The sequence below is a fragment of the Ascaphus truei genome, chromosome 7 (genome assembly GCF_040206685.1).
Source record: "Ascaphus truei isolate aAscTru1 chromosome 7, aAscTru1.hap1, whole genome shotgun sequence".
Classification (NCBI taxonomy): domain Eukaryota; kingdom Metazoa; phylum Chordata; class Amphibia; order Anura; family Ascaphidae; genus Ascaphus; species Ascaphus truei.
In genome coordinates, this window is record NC_134489.1 from 97,506,056 (window position 1) to 97,524,938 (window position 18,883).

Genomic DNA, 18,883 nt, shown 5'->3' on the forward strand with positions numbered 1-18,883 from the left:
GCTGGGATTCTAATGGAGAAGGAGGGCGGCAGCAAGGAGGTGATCACCACATGTAAGTGCCTTCCCCTCAGGCCCGAGCACGCAAATGTATATGGGGTGGACATTTTTGCCGCCCCAAAATTTTTTAACACGCTGGCCCGGGCCTCATGTGCCTAAGGCTGCGATTATAGTGGGCACAACGGCACGAACAACAGACCTTTTCCATAGTGCGCGCCACCGCGTGAGTGACGCAGAGCAACCGCGCGGCGGATCAGATTTTTTAAAAATTCATTATTTTGTCTTTTCGTGCGATGGCCGCGTCACGTGAGCGGTTCGGCCAATGAGGGCGAATCAGCATACTAATGCGTCCTGCCCCACGCCTCCACATGCCTCCCCAATCGCTGGAAGCTCAGTTCACCCATCACTCGGGCGAGAGGCGCGCAATGCCATGCGCTCTGTCACGCAGCCCAATGGGAAATTCGCCACTCCTGATAGAACATAAGGTCTGAAACATATCAACAGATGCAACTGAAATTTTTTATTTTCATGCAATAAACTATACTATGCTTTTTAATGATTAAAGGGAACGTAGGATGTGTTTGTGTGGTCTTCTATTGTATCTAATATTGCGTGTATTAAGTATGAGTGTACAATAATGATTCCACATATGAGAAAAAGAATGACCAAGAGACAGAAGTTGGCAAAATAAAATGAATTCACACACAGTTACTGTACTTCACTGTGTGTGGGAAAGAAAGGAATTAGTTAACAACACAGTGGCAGAGGAAACCCCTGCTCTCTAGAAAGAACATTGCTGCCCGTCTGAAGTTCGCCAAAGACCACATAGATGATCCACAAGACTTCTGGAACAATGTTCTCTGGACAGACGAATCAAAGGTATAACTTTTGGCCTCAATGAAAAAGAAATGGGGTGATCGTTAAAAGAAGGAACAGTAACAAGATTCTTCAGTGAGCTTTAAGACCACAAGCAGGTTGCCGATGGTGCATCCTAGGAGATAAGTGCTGGTTATAGTGGGTGTTTAGATAACGTTTAAGATGATTAGATGATCAGGTTTTACAGGAACTCTTTCAGATACTGAGACTCTTTAAGTGTTGATTAAACTGTTCTTGTGATTAGTGAGCAGTTATATGGACCTCAAATAGGTAAAGGATCACTTTATACAGATTGATACCTTACAGCAATGTGCAAGGCGTTGCCTATAGAGGTTTCTAATCTTATGAGGGCACACATGTAAGCATGTCACATATGTTATTTAGTTAAGTACTCCTCACCTGTATGTGTTCGTGTACTGCAAATAAGACAGTAATCTTGTTTTGATGTTCAAGGTTGTGTATAAAGTGACATGTTTACACGAGATTGATATATAGTATATTTTATATGTACTGTATTTTCACTTACCAGGTCTCTCTATATCCTCCGTGTCCACCAGTCCAGGAAGTCCCACTACCTGTTAGGTGGCAATCACATTTCTGGATATCCTTGAACCCACTACGGCTGGAGGCGCTGAACACCAAAGAGAAAGAACCAGAGAAAGAACCTAAGCCTGTCCTGATCTCCACTACCATCGAAGATCAGCTCAGCCCTCCTGCTCCAAACAGGTATCACACCCACACACTAGGTATCATAGGCTGTGTAATCTCCCACTGGAGGGGGGGTGGGGGGGGTAACAGTGCTACATATATTATTGTATAGTTATTGTTTTTACTGAGGTTTATTGTGGACATGAGATTAATATATACTGTACCAACCTAACTAACGAAAAGGACGCTATGCAATTTTGTTGAGATTTGGATATGTGTGGCCTCAAATAACTGGAATCAGTTAAAAGTTATTCCTCTTATTAAAGATACGCAGTGGAGATGCCAGCACACTTTATTGTTCTACATCATTTATAATGGCCTGAAATATTTCTTTTATAGCTAGGTTATGTCGAGATGTTCCCACATGTTAATGTGAGTTTGTTTGTGCACCCATTGTTCCTAGAGACAAAAGAACGACAGGATCAAACAAATATACTGAATTATTACATCTTTAAACTGTTCAACACTTCCCATTTTACAGAGTTTTTCAACATTCATTGGCCTAGAGAGTCATCAAACTTCGATAATGAAAACATGCGATATTACAGGCAAAAAAAAGCCTTATTTTCATAGTGCAAGACATCAACTGTAAAAATCTCAGGATCGGCACTAGGGACCGGTGAATGTTTCGGGGTGGATTTGGATCTGCGGCGGATTGGCCGGTTCTTTTGGTCCGCGAATTTTAGCGGAATAATCTGAAAAAGGGCGAGTTCGCGTTTTGCGGATTTTGTATTATTATTATTACCAATCTATTCTGTGGATTGCGCAGCACGTGGAGGGATTCTACAAATCCACCCACGGATTGTATCCAATGACGGTTTTGGACGAATCCGCGCAGATTGAAACCGCCTGAATCCGTTTTTGGGGTGTTACATTAGCGAAACTCCGGGAAACAGATTAGGGCAGATTAAGTGGCATCAAAATGACTAAATACTGAGAATGTTATAATTTTGATGCAAGTTATTAAGTCCCAGTAGATATCGGAACTGGCCTAATGCCCAAAAATACAGCCTTTTTTATCACCTACTGTACTCCAAATTGGTGTTAGCCCTAATTTGTGTATGTATGCAATACCCATTAGGCTGCGCTTATAGTGTCGACGACGAAAACCGTCACTTCAAAACAAATGCATTGTCACCATTGTCGGCGCTTATAGTGCACGCGACGGCGACAAAGCGACGGAGCGACGCTGCTACCAAAAATCTGGTAGTCACTGATATTTGATTTTTTCAGCGATGGTCTCCCCTTGCGGCCAATCAGGAGCTTCTCCGTGCCTCTGCCCTCCCCTTTTGTGACGTCACTGGCCTTGTAGCTAGCGATGGCGTCTAATCTTAAAATATAACTTTTGTGATGGGTGACGTCATCGGTCGCCTCGCCGGCACTATAAGCGCGGCCTTATAATACTCCAATATAGTAAGCCATTACACACATAGGCAAGATAAGCTTAACCAACATGGGATAGGTGGTACAAAATGAACTATAACACATTTAACTACAAATTAACCCCTTGGTAGCACAAGTGGTCAGCTAGTCATGGGTTTCCACTAATAAAATGATGCAACCTCAGTGGCTAGTAATTGCATGCCACACAATGCCTTACTAACCGCTAAGGCAAATAAGGGGTTCACCCCTACCAACACCCCCGGAAAGGGGGGAGGGGGGTCTAATCACCCTGCCTGGGGCAAATGAGCTCTACCAGGTTGGCAAAATCTGTGCTGTCAGAATAAATGGAAGGAATCACATGGTACATCAGCCAATCTGATTGGTTGATGTACATGTGTCCCTATAACATATCTGCTCAGGTGGCACTAGCCACTATAAAAGGCCTGGGCCCTCTCAGAAGACCTGAAGTCGTCAAAGGAGCTACATCCATTGGGGAAGATTAAAGAAGAAGATAGAAGAAAAGAATACTTTTAAGAAGAAAAGAAGACAAGAAATACTTACATGATGAAGATTCTTGAATCAACAGAGGATCGTGTCAAATTGAAGATCCCTTGCACCAGCCGTGAATGGGTATGGATTACAAAGAGGCCACTGGGCCAGGTTTGTTTTTTCATGGAATATCTTTTTTGGAAAAAATAAAAGTAGAATTTGCACTCACCAATATTTTCCTCTCTTGGGTTTCATAGGCACTCTGATCCCGTGCATCCACCGCTAGGCATAAATTAATTAGCAAAAATTAATTAGCAAAAATTAATTAGCACAAAAAACACATGGCTATGCAATATCTTAAGTGTCACATATGAAGAGTCTGTGGAGTTAAATTGAAGTTGAATTGGAGGTGAAGAATACAAGAGGAACTGGAACTGCACTTTGTCAGCAACTCTTCAACTGTGAGAACTTGGCTTTCTAAATACTCAAACAATTTTTACACCTCTATAGAGTAACTTTGTAAGCTGCTGTTTAACCTTCAGCGCTGCACTGCCCTCCCTGGCCTGATTTATACACCCGCTCATTCAACTCCTACTCCTCATCTCCTCCAATACCTGGGAACGCTCTCCTCCTACCTCTCTTCCCCTGCATCTCATTATGCCCTCCCTAATGCTTCTTCTGTTGGCTGTTTCCTCACTCCTTTGTAAACTTTTCTGTTCTCTCCAACATCCCCACCCTCCTTCTATCCACATTTCTTCATCTCTCCTCCCCTCTCCTCCTATCCGCATTTCTTCATCTCTCCTCTCCTCCACCTATGCTTTTGCAACAGACACAGCGCCACTATTTACACACCTCTTTCCCAACAACTTCTACACCCCTCAATAAAAAGCAACTCCACAAATCTCTCTCTCACTCTACTTCTCCTTCTTACTGCTGAGGATATCTCTCCTAATCCTGGATCCAGCCATATACACACCTGCTGTCTCTGTTAGTCTCCCAACATACCACTTAGATTGTAAGCTCTCCGGTGCAGGGATTTATAGAAATGCACATATTCAAAGAATGACTTACCGATTCTTTGACATTTCATGTTAAGCAGTGTTTCTGCTCGTATCTCACAAATTCCTCTCGGGGCAGGCAGAAGCTTATAGGGGGTGCTGATTTGTAACCCACTACCCAGAATCCCTGGCGGCAGTGGGAGCATTGTATGCTTAGAGATATTGGCAAAAGGTCGGTTTGCAGACCGGTCTGAGACATGTGAATGTGCTCACAAGTGGTGTTTCTATTTGCTATACAGAGTATAGTGAGGGATTTCTGTCACTTTTTATCCACCATAACTTATTTAGTGTCTGGTTATAGCCACTTCCAGCTTCACAGTGCAAAGCCAGGAACCATCCACATGCTGATGAGAACCGAAAAGGTTGAAACAGCTGTCATCACTTCTCAGCCTTTTGGCTAAGATCAAGTATCTTGTCTGTTCTCCGTGGCAGGTTATGAAATGGACAGTGGCACTCACTTGGTCCTCTGGTCAGGAGGTTAAAGAAGCTTATGGAGCCCAAGTCCATTTGGTCACCGCAACCAGGTCCACTCTCCCTCGGTTAGAGCCTGTACAGACGCACCAAAGTGGAGTGAGTCGGGGCACCTTCACAAAGCATGCATTGAACCGGCACCAAGCACATTGGGACACAGACTTTGTAAAGCTTTTTTTTTTTTTTAACAGCACAGAGCACCAATCACATCTCCACGGGGAGTGGCGGCATGAGATGGTCAAATGTCCTGGAATGCCAGGGTGCTGAAGACCTCTGAAAGACTGAGACTGACAACGCAGGAGCATTTGGCTGGTCACTGCACGGGAGCACGGTTGTTTTGGCACCGAGCACTGTTCACAGGAGAACTTTGGCAGGCCTTTTGGCCAGGAAGGACTTTAAGAAGGACCTCCGTAAGAAGACCTTCAAGTATGCACAGATGTCAAACACAGTTCACAAGAGCACATACTGTACACTTGGGCCCCAGAAAAAAACAAACTGTCTGCGAGTTGGGCTACTGGCTATGCACTTCTTTAGCCCAGGCTGTGCTTAAAAGTTGGGCAATATGGCAACCATACGCATATGGAGGTCCATGTTAAAGTGTATTCGAAGTAAAAGGTGACACTGTGTGCTCATTTGCATGTCATTATGTCTGGGATACGTGAATGTGCCACAAGTGATCATTTTATTTGCGGCTCTCAGGGTATACAAAAAGTGAAAAAGGGAATATTAGTCAGACAAATAGTTTAGACACATACTTGCATAGCAACGATTTCAGGGCCTGAAGAAAGGGCCATGGGCCTTGAAACGTTGCTATGCAAAAACGTGTGTAAACTATTTGTCTGAGTAATATTCCCTTTTTGTATACCCCGAGAGGAATTTGCATTCAATTAGCACAAACATTGCTTAACATGAAATGTCAAAGACTCAGTAAGTCTTTTTTTGAATATATTTAAGACTATGTGCATTTCTGTAAATGTTTTGTATGCCAATCTAACCTTGTTTTTGTGTTCTTTCTTGTTTGGGCCATCGGGCCTCAGATTGTTTTCGATGGTTTTGGAATTTTTTGTTTTCGGCGCTCATCGGACATTGGATTATTTCTTATGTTTATTATTTTTATGATTGGGCATCGGGCCCTTTTTGGGATTGTTCCTGGTGGGCTAAGAACAGCCTTCATTCAGTTTGTAAGTTACTCAATTTTCTTACAGCTTCACATTGATAACCATATTGGCAATATAGACTCCCATTGAGAGGGCCTAGGTAGCCACAGTGACAATCAATGCGTTTACAGTATGTTTAAAATTCCTTTTCAATGTGTTAAATGTAACTTTTGAACTGGTATTTAAAAAAAAGTACATTCATGTTTTTATTTTTAGTGAGCAGCAGCCCTATTATAAGGACTTGGCTAATAGAACTATTGACCATTACTCAACATGGAGGGGGTGTTGGAAATAGTTGCACCAGGGAGGGTGGTTGGCCACCCTGGGCTGGTGGAAGGGGGTTAACCCCTTGTTTGTATTAGCAATTGGTAAATCTTTACATGACAATGCTTTACTAGCCACATAGATAGCCGAGAGGGCTAGGAAGGTGTAGTTTTAGTATTATTAACCCCTCTCTGCCTGTGGTGTACATTGCTAGCTACAGGCATCAAATGGGTTGATGTAATTTCTACTATAGGGTTGTGTAATTATTTTATATTATATAACCCTACGGTAGAAATATTACCTTACCCTCCGCCATGACCGTGATGCGCTAATTAATGCATAATTATTGGTTGTATTAATTACTGCATTGGGACTAGTCTAAAAATATCACACCCTGGGAAAATATTACCGCAGTATTGATGATTTCGCTCATAAAATTGCAGTAATAGGACACAGTATTTTTTTTCCCCCAGGTGCAAGATTAAGTCCGTTTGATGACTCCTGGCCATTATATACAAGAGAGTTAGATAAGTAGAATGGGATGTGTGCTGATCCGACAACATGAATGATACAAAGCAGCTTGCAATAATTGGTATATACAGTATATTCGCAACATCCTATACAGTACCACTAATGTGTAAGAAAAAAAGAATATTGAAGTCTTCCATCTCCTTTATTATCATCTTTATTGGTAGAAGATTTGGCGCAATGTTTGGAATCAAGTTTATTAATGTTTAAGAGAAACTTTTAATAATTAAAATTAAAAATGACGAAAACTAATACGGTAACTTCAAACATTTCTGAACTTGCCTCACGGCTCATAAAGAACATTTACATTTTTTTCCCAATAGGATTGAAGCAGGGTGTCTCCGGAGCGGAAACCCATTAATTTCAGCTTCGGGGACCCCCTGCTTCTGAAGATACTTACCTCTATAGGAGGTACCAGTAGCCGCTCAGGCTCACTATCTGGGGTTCACATAATGTCCTCTTTTCAAAGGTCCCTTGTCCTCGGGCCAATAGAAAGCTGTGATGTCATCCGGTGCGGCTTCCTATTGGCCCACGTGACGAAGGAGCTTTAAACTTGCAGGAGATATCGGCACCGCCTCCGGATGTATGTATCTCTAGAAGCAGGTGGTCCCCGAAGCTGAAATTAATGGGGTTCAGCTCAAAAGACCCCCTGGTTTAATCCTATGTAAAAAAAAAAAATGACTGCATGATGATGTCCTTATTACAATCATAATCACTCACTGGTCCGGTGACTGTCTAATGACATGAATGCTTGTTATGAAGCATAAGGCGGTAGAACACGTGGATACAGTGATGATATTTTAGGCAGCTGTATGGATGCCTCATTTAGGGTTAAGTGGGCTGTATAGAAATATTGTAAAGAATAGATTCCTAACTGAACATACACCTGCAGCGGCCGTTATTCGAACAAATCACGGCACCAAATTCGTGTGCTCTGCTGTACTCCACGCGGCATGAACGCGGCCAATCGCCCCAGGCCCCCGCGCTTATCGCGATTGCTTTGTTTGAATTTCATGGATTCTGTTTCTTTGGTGGCAATGAAATGAATGAATTGCAATGTGTACAGTGCTGTGCGACTGTGTCAATTTAAGGTGTTTAAAAACCAGAACTCTAGAATGCCATATTCTGCACTCGCCGCACTCGCGTCTTAAGGCGGTAAGGTTGGAAGACATCCCGCGTCATGACATCGGTATTCCGATGTACACAACGCGTGAAGCGGCCGCTGCAGCTGTACAGTAGTACTTTCTCTACCTTTTTTAATATGTATTCATTAGGGTGAAAAAACAATAGGTACACATATTTTGTATCAATTCAATTCAAGTCAGTGGTGTAATGTCATCTTTAGGCATTTCTAAACAAAACTATACTTAATATCTGTGTGACACACGGTATGCTTATAATAACAAACAGAGGGCAACACATATAATATATTAAGGAAATTCAGGGCCATCCCAAGTACACACGTTTTTCTTGGCAAAATCACCATTTTGGTGCACAAACCGGATCTTCTTCAGGATGATTTGATTAGAGGGTCAGCCCTAGGACCAAAGTCTAGTAATCCCAGTGACATGTTTCAGCGGTTATATCTCAGTGATTGATCCTTATTTATTTATTTATTTATTTACCCAAAACTGACGCCTAAAAGTATTGTATTTAAAAAATAAATATTTTTTAAAGCAGCAAGTCCGTCTGCCCCCCCCCCCCCCCCCCCCGTCCTTTTTAAAAAAAAATGTACCTACAACTAGGGGGTTCCCAGAGCGCAACTGTGGTCCCCCAATGTCTGGGGACATGTTTTGGGATCAACTGGCGACCGGCTGTCTAGCGGGTATGCTGGGAGATTCAAAATGGCAGCGGCTTCAGGGCTTGCTCCAGCAGCGACATCATTGGGAGATTGTGACTGGAGAGAATTGGTTGGTCATAAACAGGAGCCGGGGTTCAGGTGAGGAACTGCAAGATAAAGCACAACAAATCAAGGCGAAACAGTGTGCCTGCGACCAGCACGACGTCACAAGTGAAATATTATTATGCTCAGCTGATTTGCAGAGGCAATCGCTGAGCCTAAAATAGGAGGAACAGCCAATCGCGGAAGAGCTGCACAGCAGAAGCCGATACCAGAATCAGTCTCCTGATTCGTTGCTGGGCGGGGGTCTGCACAGCAGGCACTGATGAGAAAGCAGCAGCAAGGTCTGTATCAAACTCTGGATCAGAGCCCGCGCCCGATCCTCACAGAGATGAGCTTTCTCCCCACGGTGCAAATGGCTTTTTTTGGTGCAAAATAACTAGTGTCAGATGCAATTTCATTGGCGCTTGTGTGCGTCTGCTGTACGTACAAAGCTCAAATTTCTCCATCTACTAAAAAAACAATATTTTTGTGTGCTACAAAATCAATTAAAAGTGCGTCATAACTGATGGAATATTTCATTTCCCCCTTTATTTTGTGTTCCCCTCCAAAACGTTCAATAAAATGTGAGTTAAAAAAAAGTGCGTAAAACTGGTCCGCCGAGTTTCACTTGGCATATACCCTAAAAAGACTCTTAATAGTATTAGCTCAGAATCAAGTTACCATGTATTAACCCAAAATGTATTTGACGCAGCACGGATATTTAATTATGTAGGTTAATAAAAGAATCATTTTTACAGTATGGCTTTTATAAACAATATCATACTAATAATTGCTATTTACTAATACTAGTTATAAGAACATAAAACACCCTTCTGTTTTAATTTAAATTGTATCAATTTAGTATTCAACATGGGAGATGCGTCAGAAGTCATTTCAAGCAACAAATTATGCGTCACATGTATGCAGTCTTTATACAACGGACATTCAGTTTTTTGAAAGTTTGTATCACTTTTAGCATGACATTTAAAAAAATAAAATCTTAGTAAGCCCCTTTGTTCTGTAAACTCTTTGAATGTCTTCATACTGCCCTATTTATATAAGGAGGTATGCAAGAGTCTACACACAAAAAGTGTTTCCCAAAGCGAACAGAACAAGTTTTTCTACAGAAGTTCAGCAGGATGAGAAGACAGCTCATTCTAAACCCCGCTCATACGTTGCCTGCATTACGTTTGAGCAATCGCTTCTGCATTGAGTAATATTGGATACATGCCGACGTTAGACTGGAAATGACCTTTGATATGAAGATACAAAAGCCAGAGGAAGTTGAAGCTGTGTCAGAGCTTGTAATGAGAAGAGCTCTATCTGGATTTGAATTACTATAATTATTAGGAATTTTACTGCTATGTAACACAAACGCACAATTACAGTGTTAATCAGAGGAGTACGCAGACTGCATTAATACCGTATCATCATTTCTTTATTCCCAGGAAAAAGACCATTGCAGAGCAATGTGTTGCCTGCCGCACTGGCAGCAAAGTGGTTAATCATTTAGATCAGGGGAGCGCAAAATTTCCCCGCTGTGCCCCCCTGCCTGCCCTCCCTCCTTACCTTGTCTAAGGCGTCAAATGACGCCACAAGGATAACGTGACGTCATGACACCATGACATCACGTGACCCTGCTGCGTCATTTGATGCTGCGTTGCCGAAGACAAGGTAAGGGACGTGGCAGAGGCACCACGCGATCCCCCGGCATTAATTTCAATTACTTGGGGGAAGAGCGCGTTACCTCAGCAACCGCCACGCCCCCCCCACCCTGAAAAATCATGTGCCACCCCAGTTTCAGCACCCCTGATTTAGACTAATTAGTACACTAAATTATAGCTTCGACTCCCAGTCAGGTTGGTCGCCCCTGAAATAGACATACACTTATAGATTTTCAGTATTAGAATCAGATAACACACCCAGTTCCTCCAGGAAAAGATGTTTCTCCGTTACAACAAGATTTGTTTTTTGTTTTTTTTTAATCGTGAGCAAAACCAAATCAGACCCTCTATAGCACACCAGGATATAATGATTGTTTAGAGAAAGACGGTGGGAAAATCAATTAGCAAGAGGGAGATTAAATCCCCCCCATGGGAGAGGAATCTCTATAACTCTTGAGTTAATTTGTGTGCATCTGTCCACCCGACAGCTACACCAGGGTTTAGTAACTTATTACCAACTCATGTGGCCACAAGTTTTCCAAATTCACCTTAACGATAAAGGATTGTGCTAATACGTGCACATTTATGCGTTTTCAAACTGTTGATTATCACTATGACCCTGGTATCAATAGTCTGAATTTTGCTTGATTTTCACGGACGCGTGAAGGTACTATACCCAAACAGGGCGGGGTTACGTGTGTACCATTCATTTATTCAAAAACGGACAATTTAGTCAACGCTCAACCAAGGAGAGGAATACAGTACCACTCCACCAGCAAATCATATCCAGGTGACACCATTAACTTGGCATTTAGATTGGCCTTATGTGAGTTAGTATTTTGTCCTTTTTGTACACTTTACTTTAACTAAGAATTCATTAAAAATTCATTTTTCTCAGCACAGCACCAGAACCAATCACCACGTTTTATCCTATATGGCAATCAGCTGAGCAGAGTTACTAGTCTTCCTTACCCTCCCATCCTCCCCTCCCCCTTTTTCCCACCAGGTGTATCTACATGGGAAAGGGGTCAGCGCAAACTTCCACTTAGCCATGCGAATGTGACCCCAGCCCAAACAGATTGGTAACGCATGCTGTATAGCTTGGGGGTAAAAGCAGTGTGTGCGTTAGTGGCGAGTTGGAGGAGATATATCAGAGTGGTACAAAATCTGACTGTCTGCCACCTAGCAGACAGTGCAGCTGTATAATCATTATAGACCTATAGTCCTAGTTGTGTAGCCGCTATATATGTTGGCTATGATGTGGTGCAGCGTATGACTCATAGATAAATGTCAGCCGAGTTGTGCGGTTCGCAGATTGACGGTATATCTTTGCGTAGTAAGCTGTGCAGTCTCTGGGAGAGTGTCAAGGACCGACCAGTAATGACATAAACTAGCCCTACATACATAGCCCTACAGTAGGAGGACGGTAGAGACAGGGGATAGGTAAAGGTAGCCCTATCAACCATGGCTAATCTTGCCCTAGGTACGGTCGTGACAGAACATGAGTATCAGCTGCTTTTTGTGGGTAGCGGCAACGGGAGCCGGGGGTCTTGCAGTGAGACCTCTAATCAGCTTTACTATCCGTGCAGTCGCGGTATGAGAAGTGCACATCACTAATGCGTGACGTTATTGACGTCTGCTTTCCCCGACATACGTTTCGCATGTGGCTCTCAAAGGGTAAAGTCTCGCCCCTCCTGGCTACGTATCATTTATACAGTCCTCCCTGGCGGTGGAGAGATTATAATTAACTGTTGCTGTGCTGGTCCTTGTATGCTGCCAAAGGGAATAAGATTAATGGAACTGGAAATAGCTACAGTGCCTTAATGTAAGCTGCTATACCATGCCTGCTAGCAGAGCTAAGCACTGCACAGCTTACATTCTATTTAAATGTTTCATTGACATGATGAAAGATGACTATTAGTGACATTTTCATCATAATTATCCTGTTGCAGGCTGTTGGTCCCTTTGGACTCATCCACTGTAGTAAGTTATGCGATATGGCTGGGTAGCTGAAATGGCACTGCAGCTTGTAAAAAATGACTACATGCATAAGTAGATGAGTGCTGTGAATGAGTCCTTAGGTCCACTGGAAGTATAAAGTGTATTCCATGCAACTAGTTGGAGTCACTTGTATATGTGTGCGTGATCGAAGGATAATATCCCACGTGTAAGGGGGAGGGGATTGTGCACCACCACTATTTTCTTCTCGGCTTGATAAAAGCTTTGACCCGAGAAGTCAGTGTTCTGTTTTGTGAAAACATGCTAAGAATAATGCACAGGTGTGAGTACAACTTTACCTTTGTTCACAAGCACTTTGTGATCAAATAAATAGCCCCAATAGTAGGAGAACGGAACAAGAGGCAACATAATCGCGGGTCTCGAAAGCTTCTGTAGCCTAGTGCCCCTGGCTATGGGTTTCCCAGCACATAAGTCCTGGTAAGTGCAGGCAGTGTCAGTGTTAAATTCCTCCTCATGAGCCAGCATGGGAGTCCTGCAGCACACTACTAATTGATATATTATATTGTAGCCCTAACCAGGTTGGAAGCATCATGTCTGGGGGGGTGGTTACAGGTGTCAGCACCGTGGGGTGAAGCCAGGTTCGCCCTCAGACCTGCCCAGTTTTGGGGCAGGGTCACTAACCTCTCCCACCGGGTATATAAGATGATTCCTTCCCTAAATTAGAGATTGTGATTCCAGGATGTAGCCTGCTCCAGAGGTTGTGAGGCGGTTCTGCCTGATCCCATCAGGGGATAAGGGGGGGCGACTAGCCCCATGGGCCTCAAGCCTGTGGGGGGCCTAGTCAGGGACAAAAACTAGCAAGATGAGAGGGAAGGTGGATACCAGAGTGTGACATAGAGTACCTCTCTTGCATGAGAGATGGAATTAACTGGCCTGCCAATAAAAGCTATAAAGTTCCTAGTCTCTGTCTACCTTGCTGAGAAAGGCTTCCTGTGGGGTTATTTTCTGCCAGATCCCCATAGGATGGAGGCGGTGGACCAGCGAGACCAGAAGCCTGTTTCTTGCCAATGCCCATACCAATGCAGAGACTCAGGTCTCCTGAACACAACAGGTGAGCACGCACAGAACTCAGACACACCTGTAGCAGGAGAATCTCCCATAAGGGGGTGGGGAGGTTTACACTTCTATACAACAAGATCTATTAACAACTCTCATTAAAAGATATCACAACCTGATACAAACACGCTTCACTTGCACCAACAAAAATAATATAATATTCTGCATTAGAGAGAAGCTTTTATATATAATCAAATAGCTCCATCTGGTGGCAAAGACTGATGATTGCAACTGAGAAATTCTTTGTAGCGTCTACAGCAGGGGTGAGCAAACTTTTTATGCCGAGCCCCCCTTTTCATCCATGAAATTTCTCGGGCCCCCCCTGCCTGATGTAATCAAAATCACATGACGTCAGCGCACGTGAGCTGGTTCAGCCAATGAGGGCGAACCAGCTTTGTGACGCCCCCGCCACGCGTCTACAATCTCCTGCAGCCAAGTTCACAAATCGCTTGGGCTGCAGGCGTGCGCGCAGGCAGTATACTGGTATTGGATCACTGTTTATTTTATTGTTTGCTGGCATCTGGTAATATGTTTTTTTCTGGTGCACAAAGGCAGTCCATTTGAGGGGGCATTCATCCACCTCTTTGCTACATCCCTTCCCTCTCCCATTTGCTTTCCCCAGTGTCATCCACTCCTACCTACCAGATTTATGTATTATTTATTTATTCCTGTTTTAAACGTTGCCCAGGGATCAGGGAACCCCATAACCAAACTCAAGGGGGGTACTGATGAATCTCCCCTGCTGATCAATACTCCGAAGTGACCCCTCTGACCCAAAGAAGAACCCTCAGCCCCCCAAAACTCATCCTCCCAAGCCCCTCAATTCTGCCATCTCTGCCTGACCTTCATCCCACTGTTTAGCCATTGAGTCTCTCCCTCCCCCCAGTGTCTCTCCCTCACCTTCCCCAGTGTCTCTCTCTCACCTTCCCCCCAGTGTCTCTCTCCCACCTCTCCATCCCCCTCCCCCCAATGTCTCCCACCTCCCCATGTCTCTCTCCCCCTCCCCCAACATGTCTCCCACCTCTCCATATCTCTCCCCCCAATATTTCTCCCACCTCTCCATGTCTCTCTCCCCCTCCCCCCAATATGTCTCCCACCTCTCCATGTCTCTCTCCACCTCCCCCCAATATGTCTCCCATCTCTCCATGACTCTCTCCCCCTCCCCCCAATATGTCTCCCACCTCTCCATGGCTTTCTTTATCCCCCCCCCCAATATGTCTCCCACCTCTCCATGGCTTTCTTTATCTCCCCCCAATATGTCTCCCACCTCTCCATGGCTCTCTTTCTCTCCCCCCAATATGTCTCCCACCTCTCCATGGCTCTCTTTCTCTCTCCCTCCCCCCAATATGTCTCCCACCTCTCCATGGCTTTCTTTATCTCCCCCCAATATGTCTCCCACCTCTCCATTGCTCTCTTTCTCTCTCCCTCCCCCCAATATGTCTCCCACCTCTCCATGGCTTTCTTTATCTCCCCCCAATATTTCTCCCGCTCTCTTTCTCTCTCCCTCCCCCCAATATGTCTCCCACCTCTACACACACACAACACACAACACACAAATACTTACTTTCACTTTTAAGCCTGCTTCAGTCCCCCATGTACGCTGAAAACTGGGACAGGAGGAGGAGGGGCTGTCTGTGTGCAGTGAGAAGCCCCGCCCCCACAGCAAGGCAGACATCACACAGAAGCAGCCTCAGCACGGAGCTTCTGAACGCCCGTGCACAGCTCTGCCTGCCCCCAGGTTTCTCCGCACGCAGCCCGCGCCCCCCCTACATAATCGTGCGCCCCCCCAAGGGGGCGCGCCCCACAGTTTGCGCACCGCTGGTCTACAGCAATACCAACATTGTACTGCTTCCTAACATCTGCAAACCCTAACAATGTCTAACCATACATGTACTAAAACATGTTAAAGGGCACTCTGCTAGACCAGTGATATAAATCAAACTACGTGAGTTGTGATGAGTGAACTAAAATACAAAAACATGATAAACAATATGGTGAGACAGAAACGCAGCTCAAAAACCCTGTATAAAAGTAAAAACAAAAACAGAAAGGCCCAGCGCAACATACAAAGTGGCACAACACATAGTACAATACTTCAGTGCTAATCTGCTCATGTGTTAGGGCCAAAGCGTTATAAGCCTGAAGCCAACATCAAAGCATAACCAATTTGCAGGTCCCAACCCTACCTGGTATAGAAGTGTTCTCCTAGATATAAAGTTGTCTTCGAAGTAGGGGAACGCGAGATCCAAAAACCGGGAAAGTAGACGTAACAAGGAGGGGGATACAGTGGGAAATCTTCCAGATAAAGATGAGGTGCGGTGTAAATGGGATGAATTCCCTCACATTCTTTCCCTAAGGAAACAGCATTTTCACGCCGGTTTGTGGAAGTGAAAGATTTCCTTCTTCCGTTTTGCAGATGACACCTCGGAGATATAGAAGAAATAAAGATCAGCAAATAGTGTAGCGAGTATGGGTTCTTTATCAGTAAAATGCTTAAAAACAATAGAATGTGTACACAGCGTGTATTCAGATAAAACGCACGTAATACCAATGCACCGCGGCCTTCCAAAACGCAGCCCGGAGATCTCGCCACTGCAGGGACCTCGTGAAGTCACGTCCGGTCTGTTGGTGCTTCCGGTACGTGGGTGCCCGAACTGCTGTTCTATGGGACTGCAGGATTTCGTCTGCTCGACACGTTTCACTCTCGGCTTCGTCAGGAGTCCTGATTTTTAACAATTCGGCAACGATTTCTTGATTCTTAAAAATCTGCCCGGATTTGAATGAATCGGCTCTACTTTTTTAGTGCCCAATCAGCAGACGGATTTTGGTGGTGGGGGGCGGATTTGGCCAAAACAATCTGCGGAATTCTGGGAACAGATTTGGATTGTTCCGCCCATCTCTAATTGTGGCTAAATTAGAGAGTTAGATTATGGTACGTGTATGGTTAGTTATCTGCAAAGTAGGGGAGCATGAGATCCAAAAACCGTAAAAATAGCAGAGAGCGAGGAGAGAGATCCTTTCAAATATAGCAGTTTTTCCAGATTATTTATATAGATGTAGCCAGGTACCCTCCGGTCCCCCCGTGTTTCCGGTTTCCCCCCCCCCCCCCCCTCTCCTTACCATCAGAGATGTGCGGCAGGGTGACGGAGTCGCGGGCGGTTCTCTCCGCAGGGCGCCGCCATGTTGGTGTATGCGCGCGCACGTGCAGCGAGGTTGCGCATGAGCAGGGCAACTCCGCAGCGGCCATTTCAGGGGGCGCACGAGTGCAAGATGCAGAGCAGTAGCCATTAGAGGGAGAGCATGAGGCTCCCTATGTAAAGGCTGCAGATAGAACTACAATCCCCATGATGCTCAGGGGCAGTGACACCACCTAACACCAGGGAGCCAGTAGGGCTGCAGGATTCTGCTGAATAGCAGGAAAGACTATTGCATGCTGGAACAGGAAGCAGTCAGTGAAGACCAGGAGCCTGAAGCTGCAGGTTAGATCCAAAGAGCAGTGCTCCAAGGATTAGGCCAGAAATTAATCCCCAGGGCCCAGTTAATTCACTGAGTCACTGTAGAGAAGTAACTGTATTGTGTAGGGAACTGCCTTAAGACAGGGCCTCCTTCACTGTACTACTAGTGAGAAAGAGGTTGCAGGACAGAGCCTGACTGTCAGCACAGTGTGTAGCAGGAAGAGACTCTGATTGCATAACAGAGACTGTTTGCAAAGGGATAATCGGCTGGGAATCCCTCCCCTGTGGAGTCAGCATGTGCCTTCATTTGTGCAGAGAGCAGTGCAGTGCTACGTGGGATCACGTTGCGGTATTGCAGACTCCTCAAGGATTCTCCTGGTTAGGACCATAACCAGGAAGTTATTATATTAAAGTGCACCAACGGGCCCCAACACAGGGAAGCGCTGTCCCTCACACACACACTCCAATCTATCGCTGGTGGACACTAAGAGGTTAAGTGCCCTGGCACATTGGTACACCAAGGACTAGGGTGATATAAAGACTGACACTAAAGTGGTGCAACCATTTACATGTGTGGGGTGATGTGATGATATTCATGCAGGGGAATGTCATGCTGGTTATGTAGGAAACGTTATGCAAAGGTTATTATTATTATGCTAAGTAAATACTGTTTTATCCAACTGCGTGTGGTTACTGTATATGTTGGTTCTGATAAGGGAACACTCCCACCAAGTTGGGATCCCTCATCAGTGGAGGCGCTGCACCCAGTGTAAGTATACCCCAGGCTCCCAGTGGCGGAGGCTCAGGCCTCTTGTTAGCCTCACAGGGGACAGCAGCATCAGTAGTTACCGTACCCCAGGGGCGCAAGGGCTACATATATATATATATACTAGCTGATATACCCGGCGTTGCCCGGGCGTGGAAGGGCAGGGGGCATGGAGTGGAAGGGGGGGGCAAAGGGCAGGGAGGGGGGGGCAAAGGGCAGGGGGGGGCAAAGGGCAGGGGGGGGTGGGGGCAAAGGGCAGGGAGGGGGGGGGCAAAGGGCAGGGAGAGGGGGGGCAAAGGGCAGGGAGGGGGGGGGGCAAAGGGCAGGGAGCAAAAGGCAGGGAGGGGGGGGACTCAATCCCCCCCCCCACACACACACAATCCCACCCCCCACACACAATCCCCCCCCACACACACAATCACACAATCCCCACACTCAATCCCCCCCCCCACACACACACACAAAATCCCCCCCACACACACACACTTCAGTGCACACACACACACACACACACACACACACACACACACACACACACACACACACACACACAATCCCCCCCACCGCCCACACACACACTCAATCCCCCCACACACACACTCAATCACTCCCCCCACCACCACCACCACCAACACACACACACACACTTAATCAGTCCACAATTTCACCTGGGGGGGCGCCATGCTCCGATCCCCCAACCCCCCATGCTGCTGAAAACGGGAAGCAGACAGGAAGAGAAGGAGGGCTTGTCTGTGTGCAGAGAGAAGCCCCGCCCCCTCTGCAAGACACAGACATAGAAGCAGCAGCACGGATCTTCTGGCCCCGCCCCCTCTGCAAGACACAGACATAGAAGCAGCAGCACGGATCTTCTGGCCCCGCCCCCTCTGCAAGACACAGACATAGAAGCAGCAGCAGCACGGATCTTCTGGCCCCGCCCCCTCTGCAAGACACAGACATAGAAGCAGCAGCAGCACGGATCTTCTGGCCCCGCCCCCTCTGCAAGACACAGACATAGAAGCAGCAGCACGGATCTTCTGGCCCCGCCCCCTCTGCAAGACACAGACATAGAAGCAGCAGCACGGAGCGCCCCCAGGTTTCCCTGCAAGGTGC

General features: G+C 45.7%; 1 long non-coding RNA gene across 1 annotated transcript in view; it reads right to left on the minus strand.

The window, feature by feature from the left end:
- Positions 1-1,398: 1,398 nt before the first annotated feature.
- LOC142499730 (uncharacterized) overlaps positions 1,399-18,883 on the minus strand; it is a 53,764-nt gene continuing 36,279 nt past the window's right edge. The window contains exons 3-5 of the long non-coding RNA XR_012802726.1: positions 8,671-8,878; positions 3,683-3,735; positions 1,399-1,504 (exon numbers count right to left, since the gene is read on the minus strand). This is a non-coding gene — a long non-coding RNA (uncharacterized LOC142499730). The remainder of the gene's footprint in view (positions 1,505-3,682; positions 3,736-8,670; positions 8,879-18,883) is intronic.